The following is a 21008-nucleotide window of genomic DNA, read 5'->3' on the forward strand; positions in this document are numbered from 1 at the left end:
TGTAGAGATTGCTTACATAAATAAATAAACTTAAAAAAATAAAGCTTAACGTTGTGTTTTTTCCTGTAAGACTGAAACGTGGTTATTACAGAAAAGTCAGAGAATATGAACAAAAAGAATAAATAAACCTCATCGTCTAACTCCTCTAGCAATAAGCACTGTTAATACCTCCAGCATGTCCTTTCTGAGCCCTTCGTGTTTTGTTTTCATGGAAATTCTTCCAGGCTTGAACACATGTAAAGGCAAATCCACCATGCTGACTTGCCACTCAACAGCACATGGTGGCTGTCTTTCCCCACCAGGAGTACCAGCTGTCAGGGCTGCCTGGGTGGCTCAGCAGGTTAGGTATCAGGGTCCTGAGCTCAGGGTTGTGAGTTCAAGGCCCACTGGGCATGTAGCCTACTTAAAAAAAAAAAAAAAAAAAAAAAGGAGTACCAGACCCAGTGTCACTCTTCTAAAGTGTCGTATCACATAGCTTTTGCCTGCTTGCTCATTTGTGCCTTCCTTCTTGAGCGGAGACCTACTATGTGCCACACATGGTCCAGGCAGGGTTGGTGAGGCAGACATGGCTCTGCCCTCATGGGGTCTGGGGTCATGTTAGCATGTGAAAGCACCAAGATTTGCTAAACCATACCCGCACCCCCCATGGATGTTCATGCTGTTTCCATCTTTTCCTCCTACAAATACAAACAAATACATATATCTTCAGGCATGCCTTAATGCACTTTCTCAGGATGAACATCCTAGAAGTAGAACTGCTTCGGTAAAGGACAGGGACGCTGACAAGATGGATATGTAAACCCAGAGTTGCTATCCAGTGAAGTTGTTTCAGTTTACATTCCCTGAGCCATGAACGAGGGTCACTTTTTGTTCCTGATCCCCACATTGTGGGTGCCCGCCAGTGCTTCCATCTTCCTGGGCATACCCGCCATCTGGCCCGTTAGGGAACAGACTATCTTTCCAAGCCCTTTCCTGGTCTCAAAAGAGAGCCCCTATGATAAACACGCAGCCTCACCTGTTCAACACCTCTACTGTTCAACCAGTAGAACACCTATCACCTGTCTACTGGTTGTCTCAGTAGAGGCCATGAGACACCACACGCAGCCCCACCCTCTGTCTCATGGCCCCTTTTGGACTCTCCCTCTGGGCCTCTGCCCTCCCTGCTCTGCATCTGTTCCCAGCAACTCAGCATTTCACTCTCCCGTAGCTTGATGTCATTTGGCACCTTCTCTTCAAGGTCACGTATCAAAGCGCAATCCTTGCACAGAGCCTTGAGATGGCAAGACCTTCCATCTCGCTGTCACGCCGGTTTCCTGTTGGTGACGACACTCCCTCTCACACACTGACATGTTTTCATTACGGTGTTTTTGGTGGAGAAGTTACATGTCCAAGTCTGAAAGTATGATGACGTGGGACTCTCAGCTGCATGCACACATTGCCGTCAAAGCCTCATCCTTTATTCCTTAAGAAGAGGCCTCTGCCTAAGGGATTATTTTGGGATATGGGGGTTTGAGATACTGTAGCAGAATGTGGGTGAGGGAGCTTTGTATTGATTTATTAGTCATTAAAAGAAATTTTAAAAAAGATTTTATTTATATTCATGAGAGACACAGAGAGAGAAGCAGAGACATAGGCAGAGGGAGAAGCAGGCTTCCTGTGAGGGGCCTGATGCCGGACTTGATCCCAGGACCCTGGGATCACAACCTGACCCGAACTCAGACACTCAACCACTGAGCCACCCGGGTGCCCCTAAATATTTTTTAAATTAATTTTTAAAAAGTCATCTGTAAAAAAAAAAAAAAAGTCATCTGTATACCCAATGTGGGGCTCAAACTTAGGACCCTAAGATCAAGAGTCAGGTGTTCTACTGGTTGAACCAGACAGGTGCCCCTAAAATTTATTAATAAAAATTTTGTCTTACAACTTATTTTAGAAAGTTTAGCAAATAGGGACAAGCAGGAAGAAGAGAAAAACCCCAGTATTTCCTCAGATAAGCATTCCTACCGTACACTTCCTTCAGAGTTTTACATTTTCTTGTATACAGTCTTTGAAAATAGCAAAAATAGGATCACATTATAGATATTGACTTACAACCTGCTATTTATCACATAATAATAACATGAACATCTTTTCACATCATTACACAGTTTACGACAACATAGAGGTACCTAATCCAATCAATCTGAGGGAGAGACTTCTGGATGCTCATGTCGGCAGCGACCCACTCAGCCATGTGTGCACGAGCCCTGCTCGCCCATGGGGTGTAGATAAGAGAATCCCCCTTGGCCACATGCTCTGGCATCTCAGGATCCCCAGACAATGTGCAGCCCTGCCCCCCCACTGACTGTGAGGGGCATAACCCTGATGGCCACATGTAGTCTTGGGGTTTGAGTTGATCATTCCCGATGGCCTAGCAGGCCCCTGAATGGGCGGCAGAGGAGGCTGGCTGTGGAGGAGAGACCCCAGGCCCCCTGAGAACTTCTGAGAGGCACCCCCCCATCCTCCCTCCTCTTTCTCCATCCCCCCCCCATGCCCATCACATCCCATCACCCGGGTCTGGCCATCGTTGTTAGCAGCGTCTAAAACCTACGCGGGCAGAGAGTCACGGGGTCCCGGGGCCTTTGTCTCCCAGCCACTTCACCGTGAGTGCAGCGGGCTGCAGGCCTGGACACAAAGGCCAGTGCCTCCCCCCACCTGCACTGACGCAGCGGGCCTGCGCTCCTCTGAAAGCCTCTCCCCTCCCCAGGTCCACCTCCCCAGCAGCTCCATCTGGGAAATCTGCCTCTTCAACCTGGAGCCGGCAAACCACTTCCCCTCTCAGCATCTCAAGCTTTTTAAAAGCAGAGGGAAGAGACAGATGTGACTACCCCCTTTGATCCCCACCTCCCTCCGCTTCTCCTCTGCATCTGGTCTGCAGGGTGGAGGCAGCGACTACCCCAGGAAGAGCTCATGGCTTTGTTAGGGACAAACGGAGCCCGGCAGACCTTCCTTCTCCCCACTGGCTGCAGCTGAAAAGGCAGGTCCCCTTGACAACATTTGTTCCCTGTCAATGACTGTCTCAGGGCTAGTGTTCTCAAGGCCGGGCCACCAGCTGCCCTGGGGACTAGTCAGCACAGATCGGAGGTGGGGGTGGACCGTCTGTCTGTGCTGCTCCGTGGCTGGTCCTAGGGACAAAGCTGCCCTGCTCCATGGGGGCTGTTAAAGGACCCAGAGACCCTTCGTGGGCAACCATGGCCATCATTCCCTTCTCTTACCAGTTGGGGTATAATTTACCTACAGTGAATTGCACCCGTGTTAAGCATACCTTTCGTGGGCTCCTGACAGATGCGTACACCTGTGTAACCCACACCCCATTAGGACATAGACTATCTTCCTGACTCTAGAAAGTTCCCTCAAGTCTCTTCCCAGCCAACCCTCCTCACCATCACCAGGGGCAGTACTCATGGGACTTCTTTCACCCTGGGTGAATTTTGCCTGTTGGAGAACTTGATACAAACAGAACCATACAGCGTGAATACTTCTGACTTCTTTCACCCAGTGTAATGTTTTTTCAGATTCATCTGTGTTGTATTTATCATTAGTTTGTTCCTTTTTGAAGTAGCATTCCCTTCTGTGAATATACCATAATTTTTTATAAGTTTTCCTCCACAATCATCCCATCTCCATTTTTTGTTTTTTCTTTCTTTCTTTCTTTCTTTCTTTCTTTCTTTCTTTCTTTCTTTCTTTCTTTCTTCTTTCTTTCTTTCTTTCTTTCTTTCTTTCTTTCTTTCTTTCTCTTCTTCTTTCTTCTTCTTCCTTTTTTTTTTTTTTTTTTTAAACTAGGCTCTGCACCTAGCTTGGAGCCCAATACAGGGCTTGAACTCATGCCTCTTAGATGAAGACCTGAGCCGAGGGACTCCTTGGGGAGCTCAGTGGTTGAGGATCTGCCTTTGGCTCAAGGTGTGATCCCGGGGTCCTGGGATCAAGTCCCACATCAGGGTCCCTGCAGGGAGCCTGCTTGTCCCTCTGCCTAGGTTTCTGCCTCTCTCTGTATGTCTCCCATGAATAAATAAATAAAATCTTCAAAACAACAACAACAACAACAACCCCAATACCCAGCCTGAGCCAAGATCAAGAGTCTGACACTTACCCGACTGAGCCACCCAGGTGCTCCTGTGTATGTTTCTTTATACAGCACTGAACTGGATTTTTAAAAACCCATCAAACATATTTTTTCTTTATAGATGATTCAAGTCCATTTACATTTATGAATATACTTTTTTAGGTCCCAGTTTGTCATATTGCTCTATATTTCACATGTTACATCAGTATATACTGTAGGTTATACATACTGAGTAGAGCTTTTCATTAGATGGACTATATTTTCTTTCTCATTTTGTGGTGTTTAGGAAGGTATATATTATTGTTCCAGGGATGATCACTAATGAATACTTTTATTATATAATATAATACCTTTAGTTATCTCTCTCTTTTTTTAAAAGGGTTTATTTATTAGAGAGAGACACAGACAGACAGACACCACAGGTGGGGAGGAGGGGCAGAGGGAGAGGGAGAAGCAGACTCCCCGCTGAGTAGGGAGCTGGATGTGGGGCTCTGTCCCTGGGACAGGACCCTGGGATCATGACCTGAGCCGAAGGCAGGCGCTTAACCTCCTGAGCTGCCCAGGTGCCCTCTAGTTATCTCTTTATTTAGAGATTTATTTATTTATTTTTAAACAATTCTTTTTTTATTTATGATAGTCACACACATACACACAGAGAGAGAGAGAGAGAGAGAGAGAGAGAGAGAGAGGCAAAGACATAGGCAGAGGGAGAAGCAGGCTCCATGCACCGGGAGCCCGATGTGGGATTTGATCCTGGGTCTCGAGGATCGCGCCCTGGGCCAAAGGCAGGCGCTAAACTGCTGCGCCACCCAGGAATCCCTATTTAGAGATTTAGATGTTGTCCCTTGGTTTCCCATTAGGAGCTATATTGACATTAACTATGAAGTACTTCTCTCTCTCTTTTGCCCACTAATTTGCTGCTCAGGATTTTACCTCTGTAAAGGGAAATAAACACCTATTACTTGATTTATCAGTTTCTAGTGTATTGTTTTATTTTCACTGAATACCCAGAAGCACTCAGAGACCTTATTCTATTTTACACTTATTGCTTTCCTTCCTCTCCCATTCATTGTTAGTTGAATTATTTCTACGTTGTCAGAACATATAACACATTCGTACAGCTTTGCTTCCCTTCTCCAAGTTTTAGTACTTGAGTTATTCACATTTAACATTAACACTTCCAGACTTATGCTGAAGTTTCAAAACTGTCTTGTAGTTGCCTTAAATTTGGTCTGTGGTCAATCCCTGTGCTCCTCATTGGTTGTCTGTGGTCTTTGCTCTATTTTTTTTTTTTTTTAAAGTTTGGAATACGACCTTTATTGAGTTTATCCACTGGAGTGGAAATAATGTCTGTACAAAATCAAATGTTTGTTACAATAACTTCTGTATCATAATTAAAATCCAAACAGTTTTTTTTTAAACAGTCAACTCAATCAAAACCCACTACTTCAGAATCAATAGCTTCTCTGAAGCCACAGTAACACTTACATATGGTTAAGACTCGAATGCAGAAATTTAGTTGGTTGGAAAGTGAATTAAACTTCCAACTTAAAAAGAATTACAAGAAGGTAAAATTGTGTTTTTCAGAGAGGTACAGTCCAGTGGAATCACCAACACTGTAGAGCTGTTAAGAGTATTTGAGTCCTGAGATAATAAGGAATCCAGGCATCCTTTAAACAGTCTTCGTTGTCCTTTCTTCCCAGAGATTTGTGGATGTGTGGAATAACACCACCACCAGCAATTGTAGCCTGGATGAGGGAATCCAATTATTCATCTCCACGAATAGCAAGTTGCAAGTGATGAGGGGACTTACCCCTGAAGACTTACCTTCAAGTCTTTCAATGCATTTCTTGCCGATTCAAGTACCTCTGTGGCAATTCAAACTCAGTCTTTGCTCTTGAAGAATAATTTAGGGCAAGACTAGAACCCTTGGCTCACATTTTTCCATGAGAATGGCGCTTTATTAAATAATAATTGACTGTTATTAATTGATAATTGATTTCCTGATAATAAGTCTGATTTTCTTTGATTTGTACAGATTTAGACTTCCTGTGTTATGCTCAAAGCATGTTTTCCTTTTAATAAAAGCCCAATGATTGATTGTATGGGAGTATGTGTTGGCACTGAACATTTTAAGTCAACTTTTCAAGTTATGGAACGCCCTTTCAATATAAATATCAACATATATGTATACCTACATATGTTTAAAATTTTTTCACATTTATTATTATTTTTTTTAGTCATCTCTACATCCAAAGTGGGGTGCGAACTCACCCCAAGAGCAAGAGTCACACTCTTTTCTGACTAAGCCAGTTGGGCGCCCCATGTATATCTGTATTTTAAGGTCCTTTTAAAAGCAGTGTTTCCTTGAGTTAGAGTTATTTTATTTTATTTTATTTTTTTACAGATTTTATTTATTTATTTATTCACACACAGAGGCAGAGATGTGGGCAGAGGGAGAAGCAGGCTCCAGGCAGGGAGCCTGATGTGGGACTTGATCCTGAGACTGCGGATCATGCCCTGAGCCAGGAGCAGGTGCTCAATCGCTGAGCCATCCAGGCGTACCGAGTTAGAGTTTTAAATGTTTATTCCATTGCTTTGGTTTTCTTCTCTGGAGACTCCAGTTAAACATCAGTTAGATCACAGTTGTTTCACTTCTCTTTCATTTTCTCTAGAAGCTTTTCTTTTTTTTTTTTTCTATGTGATTTTTCTTTTACCTATATCCTTTTACACTTTATTTCCTTTCTGTGCTTTTAATGATGTGCATTTTCTCTGGTGTTTGTTTCTGTATTTCTTCTAATCTAGTCTTTATCTCTGAAACATGATTCTCTCCTAATATGTTTTTAATTCAGTAAGCCTTTTTTTTCCTTCTCCTGCCCACCCCCACCCCCCAAATAACTCCTTGAGCTATTAGATCATATCCCTGTTTTCTTTCTTTTCTTTTTTTTAATATTTTATTTATTTATTCACGAGAGACAAACACAGAGAGAGGCAGAGACATAAGGAGAGGAAGAAGCAGGCTTCCCACAGGGAGCCTGAGGCAGGACTCAATCCCAGGACCCTGGGATCATGACCTGAGCCAAAGGCAGACATTTAACCACTGGGCCATACATATGTCCCTCATCCCTGTTTTCTTTTGCATGTTTAGATTGGATGAGTTTTCTGAGGCTACTACAGGAGGAATTGCATGAGATCACGGGACATAGTATTATTGAGATAACAGGAAATATGTAACAATATCTCTGCCCTTGGTTCCTGGCACTGTTCCTAAGACCCTAGCAATTTCCTAAGTGATAAGACTACTAGGGGCATCTTTTGTTCTATTGAAGTGACTCTGAGTGGGCTCCTGGATGGCTCTTGGATGGACCCCATCACCAGAAAGACCAAGGCATATTAGAAGCTTGAAGTTTACAGCCTCCTACTTCCTCCCATCCTTTAGAGAGGGGAGAGGGGCTGGAAATGGACTTAATCATTGATTATGCCTATGTGAGGAAGTCTCCATAAAGCCTTAGTAGTAAGGGGTTCAGGAGCTTCCAGGTAGGTAAACACTGGAAAGGTGACACACCCCACCGGACAGAGGCTTCTGCTCTCAGGACCCTCCCAGACCTACCCTATGGGTCTCCTCATCTGGCTGTTCACCTGTATTCTTTATCATATCCTTGAATAAACTGGTAGATGTGTTTCCTGAGTTCTGTGAGCCATGGCAGCAAATTAATCCAACCTGAGGAGAGGGTCCTGGGAATCTCCAGTTTGTAGTTAAATCAGATAGAAGTCGTGGGTAATCCAGGGACCTGCTATGTGCAATTGGCATCTGAAGTGGGGTGGGGCCAGTCTTGTGGGATTTAGCCCTTAACCTGTGGGATCTGACTATCTCCAAGTAGACAGTGCTAGAATTGAGTAAAATTGTAGGATACCCTCTGGTGTTGTGGAGGATTCTCTGATGTGGGGGGAAAAACCCATATATTTGGTGATCAGAAATGTCCTGTGTCAGGAGACACACAGCAAAGACATGAGAGAAGGGGCAGCCCCGGTGGCCCAGTGGTTTAGCGCCACCTTTAGTCCAGGTCCTGATCCAGGTCCTGATCCTGGAGACCAGGGATCGAGTCCCACGTTGGGCTCTCTGCATGAAGCCTGCTTCTCCCTCTGCCTGTGTCTCTGCCTCTATCTCTGTGTGTGTCTCTCATGAATAAATAAATAAAATCTTAAAAAAAAAAAGACATGGGAGGAAAAAAACTGGTGTTTTTTTCTTACACAAAGGGGTGGTAGGTCTGGGTGGTTTTCGGTTTCACATCTGCAGGATCCCCTTTTAATTTATTATGTTGAGAGATTCAATACAATCCTTTCTCTGCAGCCATATCTTTGTGTCTCAAAAAATTACCCCCTTTTAAATCATGGTGTTATTGAGATATAATTCACATACTATACAATTCATTCACTTAATTCATATACAATAGTGGCATCTAGGTTCCTCAGTCAGTTAAGCCTCTGCCTTCAGCTCAGGTCATGATCTCAGGGTCCTGGGATGGAGCCCCGCAACGGGCTCTCTGCTCAGTAAAAAGTCTGCTTGTTCCTCTCCCGCTGCCTCTTCTCCTCCCTCGCCTTTGTGTGTGTGTACACACGCTCTCTCTTTTAAATAAATAAATAAATAAGTAAATAAGTAAATAAATAAAATCTTTAACAAAAAATAAAGTGTACAATAATAGTTGTGCCACCATCACCACAATTTTATTTATTTTATTTTAATTTTTAAAAAAGATTTTATTTATTTGAGAGAGAGAGAGAGAGAGAAAATGAGCACAAGCAGAGAGGCAGAGGGACAAGCAGACTCCCCACTGAGCTGGGAGCCAGATGTGGGGCTTGATCTTATGTGCCTGAGATCATGACCTGAGCCAAAGTCTGACAGCTGACTGAGCCACCCAGGTACACCTCACTACAATTTTGGAAGATTTTAATTACTCTAAAAGGAACCCCTATACCCATGAGCAGTTACTCCCCATATCCCCCAACACTCCTAGTCCTAGGTAACCACCCGTCTACTTTGTGTCTGAATGAACGCACCTCTTCTGAACATTGTGCATAATGGAATCACACAGTAGGTAGCTTTTTGTGTCTGCCTTTTAATTAGCACGTTTTAAATATTCATCTGTGTTGTAACATCTATAAGCACTTCGTTTCTTTTTATTGCTGATAATATCCCACTGTACAGGATATGCCACATTTGGTTTATCCATTCATCAGTGGATGGACATTCAGGTTGTTTCCGCTTTTTTTTTTTTAAGATTTTATTTATTTATTCATGAGAGACACAGAGAGAGAGGCAGAGACATAGGCAGAGGGAGAAGCAGGCTCCATGCAGGGAGCCTGAGGTGGGACTCGATCCTGGGATCCCAGGATCATGCCCTGGGCCGAAGGCAGCGTTAAACTGCTGAGCCCCCCGGGCTGCCCTGTTTCCAGTTTTTGGCTATCATGGATAATGCTGCTACAGACATTCTTGTAGAAGTTTGGGGATATATACCTGGGAGTAGAATGGCTGAGTCATGTGGTAACTCTTGTTTAACTTTTTACAGAGCTGCAAACTATTTTCCATTCCAACCAGCAGCAAAACACCCTTGAAAAGCAAATATTCGGGGCACCTGAGTGGCTCTGAGGCTGAGCGTCTGCCTTCAACTCAGTCGTGATCCCCGGGTCCTGGGATGAGTCTCACATCAGGCTCCCTGCAGGGGGCCTACTTCTCCCTCTGCCTTATGTCTCTGCCTCTCTGTGTCTCTTATGAATAAATGAATAAAATCTTAAAAAAGAAAAAAGACCTTACTATAATATAAAGGAGAAATAAATGGGACATAATTGATGCATTTTTTAAAAAAACTTTATTTTTAAAAAAGATTTTATTTATTTGATAGACAGCTCAAGTGCGCAGGGGGAGGGACAGCAGGAGAGGGAGAAGCAGACCCCGGCTGAGCGGGGAGCCCAACTTGAGGCTGGATCCCAGGAACCTGGGATCATGACCTGAGCCACCCAGATGCCCTGTTGATGCATTTTTAAAAATGTGACTTTGGGGCAGCCCGGGTGGCTCAGAGGTTTAGCGCCGCCTTCAGCCCAGGGCGTGATCCTGGGATCCCAGGATCAAGTCCCACATCAGGCTCCCTGCATGGAGTCTGCTTCCCCCTCTGCCTGTGTCTCTGCCTCTCTCTCTCTCTCTCATGAATAAGTAAATAAAATTTTTTAAAAATGTGACTTTGGAGTCAGGAGACTGGCCTTCTGGGGTGACTTGGAAACCGGTCCTGGGGGCGGCTCCCCAGCGGGGTCTGCCAAAAGCTCCAGCGCCGTCCCCACTGCAGGCATCAAGAACAACTGTGGGGCGCATGCATGCTTTGAAGTGCATCACTTTCAGCTGGATGTCAAGATTTTAGCCGGTTTGTTAAAAACCAAATCAAACTACCCCCCACCACGTCGGTGCCCCACCCCTCCCAAAGTGTGCGCGCTAGTGCGGCCCGATGGGCACCCGGGGCCGCGGCCCATCAGGTCACCGTGCACCGGTACTGCCCAGGCCTGGCGTCACCCTCCCAGGGCAACGGAACTTGAGGGCACGGCGGGGGCTCTTTGGGCCTCCATTCCTTTGAGCAGGGCATGAAATGCAAGATGAGCCCAACGGGTGGGGCTCCGGGACAGGGCTGAGCTGAGTGCCCGTAAAAAGGCCACTTCAAGCCCCCTCCACAGCAGCCATTGTTGGATCTGCAGGAAGAGGACAATTCCTGGGCTTCTGAATGCCTCTCCTCTGATGCACTAATGGATGTACATTATCAGTGTCCTTCCTGGCCACCAAGTCACTTTCCTGACTTCATCTCCTGGCTAGAGAACTCTGCATTCTTCTGGAAAAGCAGCTGTCACCCCCAAGGCCTCACAAAGGCATTTCCCCACAAAAGGACCATTATGACCATCGCTGCATCAGAACGGTGGCTGCTGGCATCTGGGCTCTGTCTGGAACTAGTGACAGCAGGGACATCGTGTAGGAGAGCTTAGTGTGTCCTGTATGTCTGTGACATCTTCAGCAAGACCCCCTCCTCCAGGAAGTCCGCTTTGATTGCACAGGAACAAGCCCTCAGCTTGAAGAAAGGGATTAGGATAAGAGAGTGGCTCTGAAAGAACATACACCTGGTTCTTTGTGCCCATAGACCTACGTACAGAGTGGGTACATAGGTCTAATTAAAAAAAAAAAATTATTTGTTTTTTAAAGCAGGCTCCACACCCAGTGTGGCTTGAACTCACAACCCTGAGATCAAGACCTGAGCTGAGATCAGGAGTCACACGCTTCACCAAGTGAACCAGCCAGGTACCCTGGAGTGGGTGACATTTCTAAGGTGGGACTGTAAATATGAAACCCTGTCACACTGAGATTGGGCCTGTATAGAGAAGCAGTTGCAGGGGACTCTACGTGGGGCTGGCCATCTGGAAGCCCCTGGACCCCTCAGTAGCTGCCTGCAGGACTCTGGGCAACAGAAGAGAAGGAGGTTCATCAGGCCAACCCCCGGATTCCTCTGGGATTTGGGGAGGAGAGAACAGAGATTTGACTGGCCCATGGAGGCAACTAGAGCAGAAAAATGAGAAGAGCATGAGAGAGGCCTAAGAGGAGGAGGGACAGAATTTCGCTCCTTAGGCCAGCAGGTTTTGCTGTCCCCATTCTAGGCCATATTCTGCAAAACTAGCTATTTTTACCACAGAGTTTCACTCTAGATATGAGCTTAAAACCACAGAACATCAGGCCTGGATGGGACCGAGGGGGCCATTGACTCCAGGAGCCCCTTCGCTGCCACTGTTTGGAAGAGACAGACCCACGGGTTAGGGGAGGGGGTGCTGGCCCAGGTTTCAAGGCCATCAGCAGCAGAACTGGGGCTGGAGCCCCTGCTTCTTCCTCCACTCTGGACTCTGCTTTGGACCTTAAAGAGGCTGCAAACCAATTCCTGGGGGGCTGGGGTGGGTGGACTCGCTCCTGGGCCCCTCCGGCCTTGTCTCCCCCTCCGCCCCACTTCCTCCCTCCCGCCCCCCCAACCAGATGGAGGCCCAGGCTGCTGCACTAATGCACGCAGGAGTGGATAAAAGCAGTCTCAAGGGTCTCTTCAGGAGGCCCCTTTGGCTGTAATAAAGCAAATTAAAACCCCATTCAAAGGTCAATTGAAATCACTTTCATTCCAATTCTCTGCACAAATTGATTCCTCTTTGCCCTTGGGGTCAAACTGAAGGCCAGCGAAGTGGCCCAGCTGCGGTGCTGAATGGGAAGCACAGAGCAAGGGGCGGCAGCTGGGGATGTGTGGGTGGCAGGGCATAAAGGGGGGGCCGTGGGACCCCTCCCCCTATGCCATCGGCACACCTCATCGGGGACCCTCTCCACTGTGCTCCAGACTTCAGGGTCCCTTTCTGGAGGCTAGCTCTACGTCTGCCCCCAGCCCCCATCACGCTCCCCTTGGACAACTTCATTTTTTTTCCCCCTTGGAGGAATTCTAATTAGTGCTTCCATTGATAAGACCCTACTGATAGCATTTCTCACACCTGCTTAGGAGTCTCTGACCTAGGGCTTTGAAAATCCCCAGGGACGCTCAGAGGAGCGTAATTTGCCCAAGGTGGCAGAGCTCACGGTTTTCTCCTCCAAACCTCTGAGGCTTTCAGTATTCCCCAGTATCTCTGAACAATCCCAGGGACTCACTCTCCAGCTGCTTAAACCAGAATCTGGAAACTTCTTTAAACCTTCCCTTTGATAGATGGATAGATAGATACATAGATAGATAAATAAATAAATACCCCCCCACCTTGCTTCACTTCCACATCTGCTCCAAGTCCCGTTGATTCTGACTCCAAAAAGAAGTTGGTTTTTCGCCCTCAGACTGATTCTGCAGACAACAGCCAGAGCCATCTCTTAAAGGAATTCTAGTGGATCCCATTACTCCCTTGCTCAAAACCCAGCACTGGCTTCCTTCTGTTCTTGGCATAGAATCTAAGTCACCATCTAATGACCTTCACAGCCCTCAAGACCTGTCCCCTCAATATCAGAAAGGGAGACAGAACATGAGAGACTCCTAACTCTGGGAAACGAACTTGGGGGGGGGTGGAAGGGGAGGTGGGCGGGGGCTGGGGGTGACTGGGTGACGGGCACTGAGGGGGGCACTTGATGGGATGGGCACTGGGTGTTATTCTATATGTTGGCAAATTGAACACCAATAAAAAGTAAATTTATTAAAAAAAAAAAAAAAGACCTTTCCCCTCAGGTTCCTTCGTTCCAAGAGTTACTCTCTTCCCCTTGCTCCCACTGGAGCAGCTCCTGGAAGGCTCTTATCTTCTCTGCCCCAGGGCTTTTGCATGTCTGTTGATTCTGCTAAGAAGTTTTCCCCTCCTCTCTCCCACGGTTTCCTTCATGGTATTCACCACAGTTTGTAATTATTTATTAATGTGAACATTAGTAATGGGAAGCCTCACTTAAATGGAGTTGGGAGGTTTCAGCAGGGGGAGCTGTACTGCCCTACCAGTCAATTGCAGACCCAACAGGAAGAGATGGACTTGACCTTATCTAGACTTGACTTTGCACAGGACACTCCTCTACTATTCCAGCTGGAGGAAGAGAAGCTTTCCTCATTGCCCAGGGTCACAGCTCCACCAAGAAAAAGCCAGCACATTTCAAACTCCCAGTTGGCTCATGAACAGTATGAATTACTGTTAATTCATAACAGCCGTCCCAACTTACCCCTTTTCACCTTAAAAAGTATGGCTCTCCTATGTTCTGCAGACTTGTCTATGGTTTGCTGCAGCTTGCTTGTTCTGGATTGCAATTCCTTTTTTTTTTAATTCCCAAATAAATCCATCTTTTGCTGGCAAAATAACTGGCAGCATCTGTTTTTAAGGTTAACATTGACTAGTTTATTTGCAGTTTTCCTAAAGCTGAATTCCCCACGAGAGAAGGTCTGTCTAGGCACACATAGGGCTTAAGAACCATTTGTTGAGTGAATGAGTGATTGAAGTAAATCTGGGCACTCCAAGCCAGCACTTTCCCCACCATACCAGGCAGCCTAATAAGCCCTATGTGAGCACCCACTGGGTGCCTGGTTTTGGGCCAAGAGCAGATGGGACAGTAGTTGCTTCAGAGTCAGGGTGTCTCAGCTATTCCCCATCCCCGAGCCTCTCCCTTGTTCTCCCAATCTGCCCCCAGCCCCAGGGCCCCACTAAATCCTGCCCAAATTCTCTCCCCCCAAACTTTGCATCAAGTCAGAGCTAAAGCATGACCATGGCCCTTTAATGGCCCTTCCTCCCAGTCTCTCTCCTTCCCTTGCCCTCCCTTCCCTCCTCCGCTCCTGGGGCAGAGTGTGCCCAAAGCCCTGGTCACCCCATCCACCCTGCTGTAACCTTCTCATGGACCCTCCTTTCTGAAGCATAAGGTTGGTGGGCCTGGGGCCTGTCAGGGTTTTGCTCCCTGGCCTCCCACTGGAGTCTCCTCTTCTCCCAGAGAAATGTGCCCCTCTGCCTCAGCCCCTAAGCTCAGGGCAAGGCACCTTCCTTGTGCGTCCCTCCCCTGTTGGGCTCCCAGCTACCCATCCTTGTTGCTGTCCTCTCAGCTCTTCCCTCTCCCCGGGAGGCCAGCTCTGCACCTGTCTATGTAACGCACTCACACCCTGGTGACATTTTGCTTTTTCAATTAAACCCTTAAAGGTGAAAATCTGGAATGACGAGAGCAGCCCTGGCCCTTTGCCTCCAGCCAGGTGTGGGTGCGTCACCTTGTCCCAGGGTCCTCACACTCAACGTCCCTTAAGGAACCCTCACCTACTCTGTCCAAAGACCCTGTGTCTGCTCCCTCTTCTTTCTGTCCCTCCCACTCTTCTTTCCACTCCAGGCTGGGCTCTCCTGGGCCAGAGCTTCTATAATGATAAGGACAAGGGCTAGCTCTCTACAGGGCTAACTAGCAGCCAGGCTCTGCTCTAAGGTCTTTGCATGTATTATCTTATTTCAGCCACATGATAGCCACATGGGTTGGTACAACCACTTCCCTCATCTCACGGATGGGCCTACTAAGTATGGAGAAGTTGGGAATTTGCTCAGAGGCTCACAGCTCAGCAGTGGTTGAGTGAAGGACCCAGGGAGTCTGTCTGGCTTCAGAGCTGTGCCCTTAACCATGGCACCATATGGGGCCATCCATGTAGCCACACCTACCTTGGACAGGGGGCGTCCTTGGCTCCTTCCTCGACACTGATGCTGCCTCTTTAATATTTCATAAATTTACCTTTGTCTCATCTTCCCCCTCCCTGCTCCCACTCCTGGTTGGACGGGTCTCCAGGCCCTGGAGCAGAGCACTGGACTTCTGATCATCCTTTGCTGTCTCCAGGCTCCCTCCTCTCTGCCACAGAAACCTGGTCCTATTGCTCCTCTGACTCAATCCCAAAATGGTCCTCTACTTCCTCTCCTCCTACTTCTGATTCTCCCAGTATTCTCCCAGTATTCTCTCTCTCCCTCTACCACATGCACCCAGCATCTCAGGAACATAATCGGATTTCTCCTGCCTTAAGCTCTTCACACATGCTGTTCCCTCTGCCTGGATTGCCTTTTCTTTCTTCATCTTTTTGATCCACCGTATCATGGCTCAGCCCAAGTCAGCATTCACTTCTCTGAGAAGCCCTTACTGACCACCCACTGCCTCTACTTGGCAGAGCAACCTGCCTCCAGATGCATGCTTGGAAGGCCTGAGCTTTGTGTAGGCAGTCCAGCTGCAAGAGATCACATGGCAAGGCTACATAGAGACAGAAAGGGGTGTCTGAGGAGTCCCACCTCTTCTTGTCCTCAGCTGTTTGAGTTTTTCCAGCCCAGGAACCAGTCATGTGAAGGAGTGATTTTAATCATAATAGATGCCAGTCCAAGCTGATGCCAAGTGGGGCAGGGACATGCTGGTCATACTGCAGATTTATAAGCAAAATAAGTGTTGTTTCAAACCACTATGTTTTGGGAGTGGTTTGTAATATAGTGTTAGATAACCAGAACAACCACTACAGACAACACTTTGATATCTTTAATCTTTATCTCAATTCCTATCTCTATTTATACCATTATCTTATTGTATTTCCTTCACTTAACAACACATAGTGGCCATTTTTTATGTCTAGAAATTAATATCTACATTGTTATTTTGAAATGCTTCCAAGTATTCCATTATATGCCTTTAGAATTATACCCTACTATAGATGTTCAGTTTATTTCATTTTATTGCTAACATAAACAATTCATATGAATAGTCTTGAATAGTAATTAGTGTAACTGTTAAGATGATATTCTAAGGATAATTCCCAGGAAATGCTGGGTTCAAAGGTAAAGGCTTTGGTTCAGACAGAAATCCACTCATCTTGCTATAGCTTATCTTACAAGTTTACTTGTGTTTGCATCTCCTTCTCCTCCTTCACTACTGCTGTGGAAGAGGAAGACCTTCCACTGTTCTAAGGTCCAGTTCTTCCTAAATCCCATCTTGTTGATACCAAAGGCTTGGATTATTCAGTTTCTCCCCTCTCCTCTGTAGCATCAATTTCCCCCTCTCCACTAGATTATTCCCATCAGCATGTAGTGATGCCCTAGTATCTTTCTACTCTCTTTATCCTTAACCCTATATTACTCTCCACCACCGCCCCACATTCACCATTAGATTTATAGAAAGAGTTGTTTTTATGCCAGGACTAAAGAAAGAAGTAGATGAATCTACAAAAATAATGAGGAGATTTTATTTTTTTTAAAGTATTTTATTTATTCCTGAGAGAGAGAGAGGCAGAGACCCAGGTAGAGGGAGAAGCAGGCTCCATGCAGTGAGCCCGACATGGGACTTGATCCTGGGTCTCCAGGATCAGGCCCTGGGCTGAAGGTGGCGCTAAACCGCTGAGCCACCAGGGCTGCCCATGAAGAGATTTTAAAACATACATCTATTAGCAACATAAAATAAGATAATAAATAATCAGAAAGGATATAGAATATTTAAGAAACCATAAAATACAATGTTTTGAACTGCGTATGAAACATTAATCAAAACGGGCCAGGGGATTCCTGGGTGGCTCAGTGGTTTAGCGCCTGCCTTCAGCCCAGGGCGTGATCCTGGAGTTCCAGGATCGAATCCCACAACTGGCTTCCTGCATGGAGCCTGCTTCTCCCTCTGCCTGTGTCTCTGCCTCTCTCTCTCTGTGTGTCTTTCATGAATAAATAAATAAAATCTTTAAAAAAAAAAAAACATGGGCCATATGGTCATCTATTGAGCAGCTCCACACATGTACACTAACTTCAAAGGACTGAAATAAAATAGAGCATGGTCTTTGACCACAGGGGAATCAGTCTAAACATTAGTTTCAAAACATAACTAGAAAATCCCCAATGTTTGGAAGTTAAGCAAAACACTTTTTAATAATGCATAGGTCAATCCAGATATCTTAAGGAAAATACGAAGATATTTAAAACTAAATGGAAGTAGAAATACAACATAGCAAAACTTGCAGGATGAAACCAAAGCCATACTTTACTTATTTTTTTAAAGATTTTATTTATTTATTCATGAGAGAGAGAGAGAGAGAGAGAGAGAGGCACAGACACAGGCAGAGGGAGAAGCAGGCTCCATGCAGGGAGCCCGACGTGGGACTCGATCCTGGGTCTCCAGGATCACACCCTGGGCTGAAGGCGGCACTAAACCACTAAGCCACCAGGGCTGCCCTAAAGCCATACTTTAAAATAAATTCACAGGAGCCCCTGGGTGGCTCAGTCAGTTAGGTGACCAACTCTCGATCAGGTTGTGATCTCAAGTTGGTGAGATCGGGCCCCATATAGGGCTTCTGTGCTCAGTGCAGAGTCTGCTTGTCCCTCCCCATCCCCCCCCCACTTACACATTCTCTCTCTCTCAAATAAATAAGTACAATCTTATAAAAAATAAGAGAAGAAATTTATAGCTGCAAATACATATATCAAGAAGAATAAAGGTTGAATATCAATTATCGAAGTAAAAGCATTCATTTAGTGTCTAACTCAAGAGGATAAAAAGGAGGGGCACCTAGGTGGCTCAGTTGGTTGAATGTTACTCTTTCTAAAACCTTTTTTTTTTTTTTTTTTTTCAGGGAGAGAGAGAGAGAGAGAGAGCACGTGGGGTGGGGAGGGGCAGAGGGAGATACAGAGAGAATCTTAGCAGGCTCCATGCTCAGCGAGGACCCAATGTGGGGCTCAATCTCATGACCCTGAGACCAAGACCTGAACTGAAATCAACAGTCAGATGCCTAACTAACTGAGCCACCCAGCACCCTAAGCCTTCAACTCTTGATCTCAGCTCAGCTCAGGTCTCTCTCTTTTTTTTTTAAAGATTTATTTATTTATGATAGACATAGAGAGAGGGGCAGAGACAGGAGGGAGAAGCAGGCTCCATACCGGGAGCCTGACGTGGGACTCGATCCCGGGACTCCAGGATCGCGCCCTGGGCCAAAGGCAGGCGCTAAACCGCTGAGCCACCCAGGGATCCCCTCAGCTCAGGTCTTGATCTCAGTGTTGTGAGTTCAAGCCCCATGTTGGGCTCCATAATGTGTGTTGAGCCTACTTAAAAAAAAAAAAAAAAGATAAAAGAAGAATAGATAATTAGGAATTAGGAAGCAAAAAATAATAACTGGAAATTTCAGAAGTAGATAAAAGTGTACATGCAATAGAGAAAATCAATGAAACTAAAATTGATTCTTTAAAAACACTAATAAAATTGAATAACTCCTAAGAAACTAATCAAGAGGAAAGGAGAGATGACATAAATTACCAACATCAGAGATGAAAAGGGACCATAATTATAGATTCCATAGATGCTAAGAGGATAATAAGAAGATATAATAAACAATTTTAAGCCAATTAACTTAATTTAATTAATTAAATAAATAAAAAAATTGGGCAGCCCGATGGCTCAGCGGTTTAGCGCTGCCTTTGGCCCAGGGCCTGATCCTGGAGACCCAGGATCAAGTCCGGCATCGGGCTCCCTGCATGGAGCCTGCTTCTCCCTCTGCCTGTGTCTCTGCCTCTCTCTCTGTCTCTGTGTTTCTCATGAATAAATAAATGAAATATTTTTAAAAAATAATTAATTAAAGATTTTAGATGAAATGGATACATTGTTAGAAATATGCACCTTGGGGCAGCCCGGGGCGCTCAGCGGTTTAGCGCCACCTTCAGTCCAGGGTGTGATCCTGGAGACCCGGGATTGAGTCCCACGTCAGGCTCCCTGCATGGAGTGGGCTTCTCCCTCTGCCTCTCTCTCTCTCTTTCTCCCCCTCCGTGTGTGTGTCTCTCTGAATAAATAAATAAATCTTTTTAAAAAAATATGCACCTTACTCAAATTGACACAAGAAGAATAGATTATTAGAATAGTGCTAATCAAGTGATTGAAACTGATTAAAAGCCACTCAACAAATAAACAAATGTGGTATCACTGACGAATTATCTCAAACATTTAGGGAAGAGATAAATATCATTGTATATGAATTGTACCAAATTATTAAACTAGAGGAGTTGGGGGATAGAGATTTCCAGCTTGTTTTCTGAGGACAGCCTAATTTTGACACCAAAATCTAAGAAGAATTCTATAAGAAAGGAAAATTACAGGCTAATGTCATAAACACAGATACAACATCTTAAATAAAAGATTAGAAAATTGAACTCAGTGTTACATAATGATAACATATCATAATAAATTAGGCTCAATCCAGTAATACATGGTAGGTGTAACACTAAAAATCAACAATGCTATTCACCACATTATCCCAGTAAAGGGGAAAAATCATATTATCACCTGACACTATTCATTCTATATTCCATTAAGAAAATGTCATTATAAGAAATCTCTCAAGAAGATGTAAAACATCAGACTGGGGAAAAAGCAATAAAGTATCTGACTAAGGAAAAAGTCTCTTAAGGAAATAATATTGGAGGGGGACCTGGGTGGCTCAGTGGTTGAGCGTCTGCCTTTGGCTCAGGTCATAATCCTGGGGTCCTGGGATGGAGTCCTGCATCGGGCTCCCTGCAGGGAGCTTGCTTCTCCCTCTGCCTGTGTCTCTGCCGCTCTCTCTGTGTCTCTCATGAATAAATAAAATAAATAGAACTTAAAAAAAAAAAAGGAAAAAGGAATGTTGTGGATGGTTGAAGTGCCAGGATGTAAGATGGACAGGTGGGAAGTGACCCTTGAGACTCAGGGCAAGGTCAAGTGATAAACAATCTTGTTTACTGTTTAGGAGTTTAGATTTCTCCTGTATCCCAAAAGGAAAGGATTGTGGACTATAAAGCCAATGTCACCAACCAAGAATTCTCACAGGAGTGTTGGAGTCCGAAAGAACATCTGACTGGGAATAAAGAAAGCTGCAATTGGCAGACTAAAATGAGCACATAAATAAATAAACAAACAAACAAACAAATAAATAAATAAAACAAGCACCTTGATCTGAAGTTCAGTTTTGTTCTAACACTCCCTCCCACCCCCGCCCCTCACAATTTGTTTCTTCTTTACTCCAGGTTAAGGTAGACCACAGGGAAAGTACTTCAGCTGTTCTCCATAGAGCACCCCATTCCCCTCCCCATTAGTAGTAGAAGGTTAACAGCACCTTTTCCTTGGGGTCTGGAGCACAGGAAGGAGCCTGCTCTGGCCTAGGCCCCAGGAGCGGCAGTGCAACTTGCCTTCACACCTCCAAGAAGGCAACCTTCCCTGGGCCTCAGGTGAGTGACCCCTGACCTTTTCTGCTCCCCTCCCTACCTCCCTGGTTCCCACCAACCTACTCTGCTAACCTGAGGCAGAGGGATTGTGATTCCCCATGACATCTTCACCACAGTTTCCAAAGGATGGGGAAATCTGAGGCATTACAGACACACTCCCCTTTGTGGAATATTTACCTCCAAGTGTGAA

Source organism: Canis aureus, chromosome 12 (genome assembly GCF_053574225.1).
Source record: "Canis aureus isolate CA01 chromosome 12, VMU_Caureus_v.1.0, whole genome shotgun sequence".
NCBI lineage: Eukaryota > Metazoa > Chordata > Mammalia > Carnivora > Canidae > Canis > Canis aureus.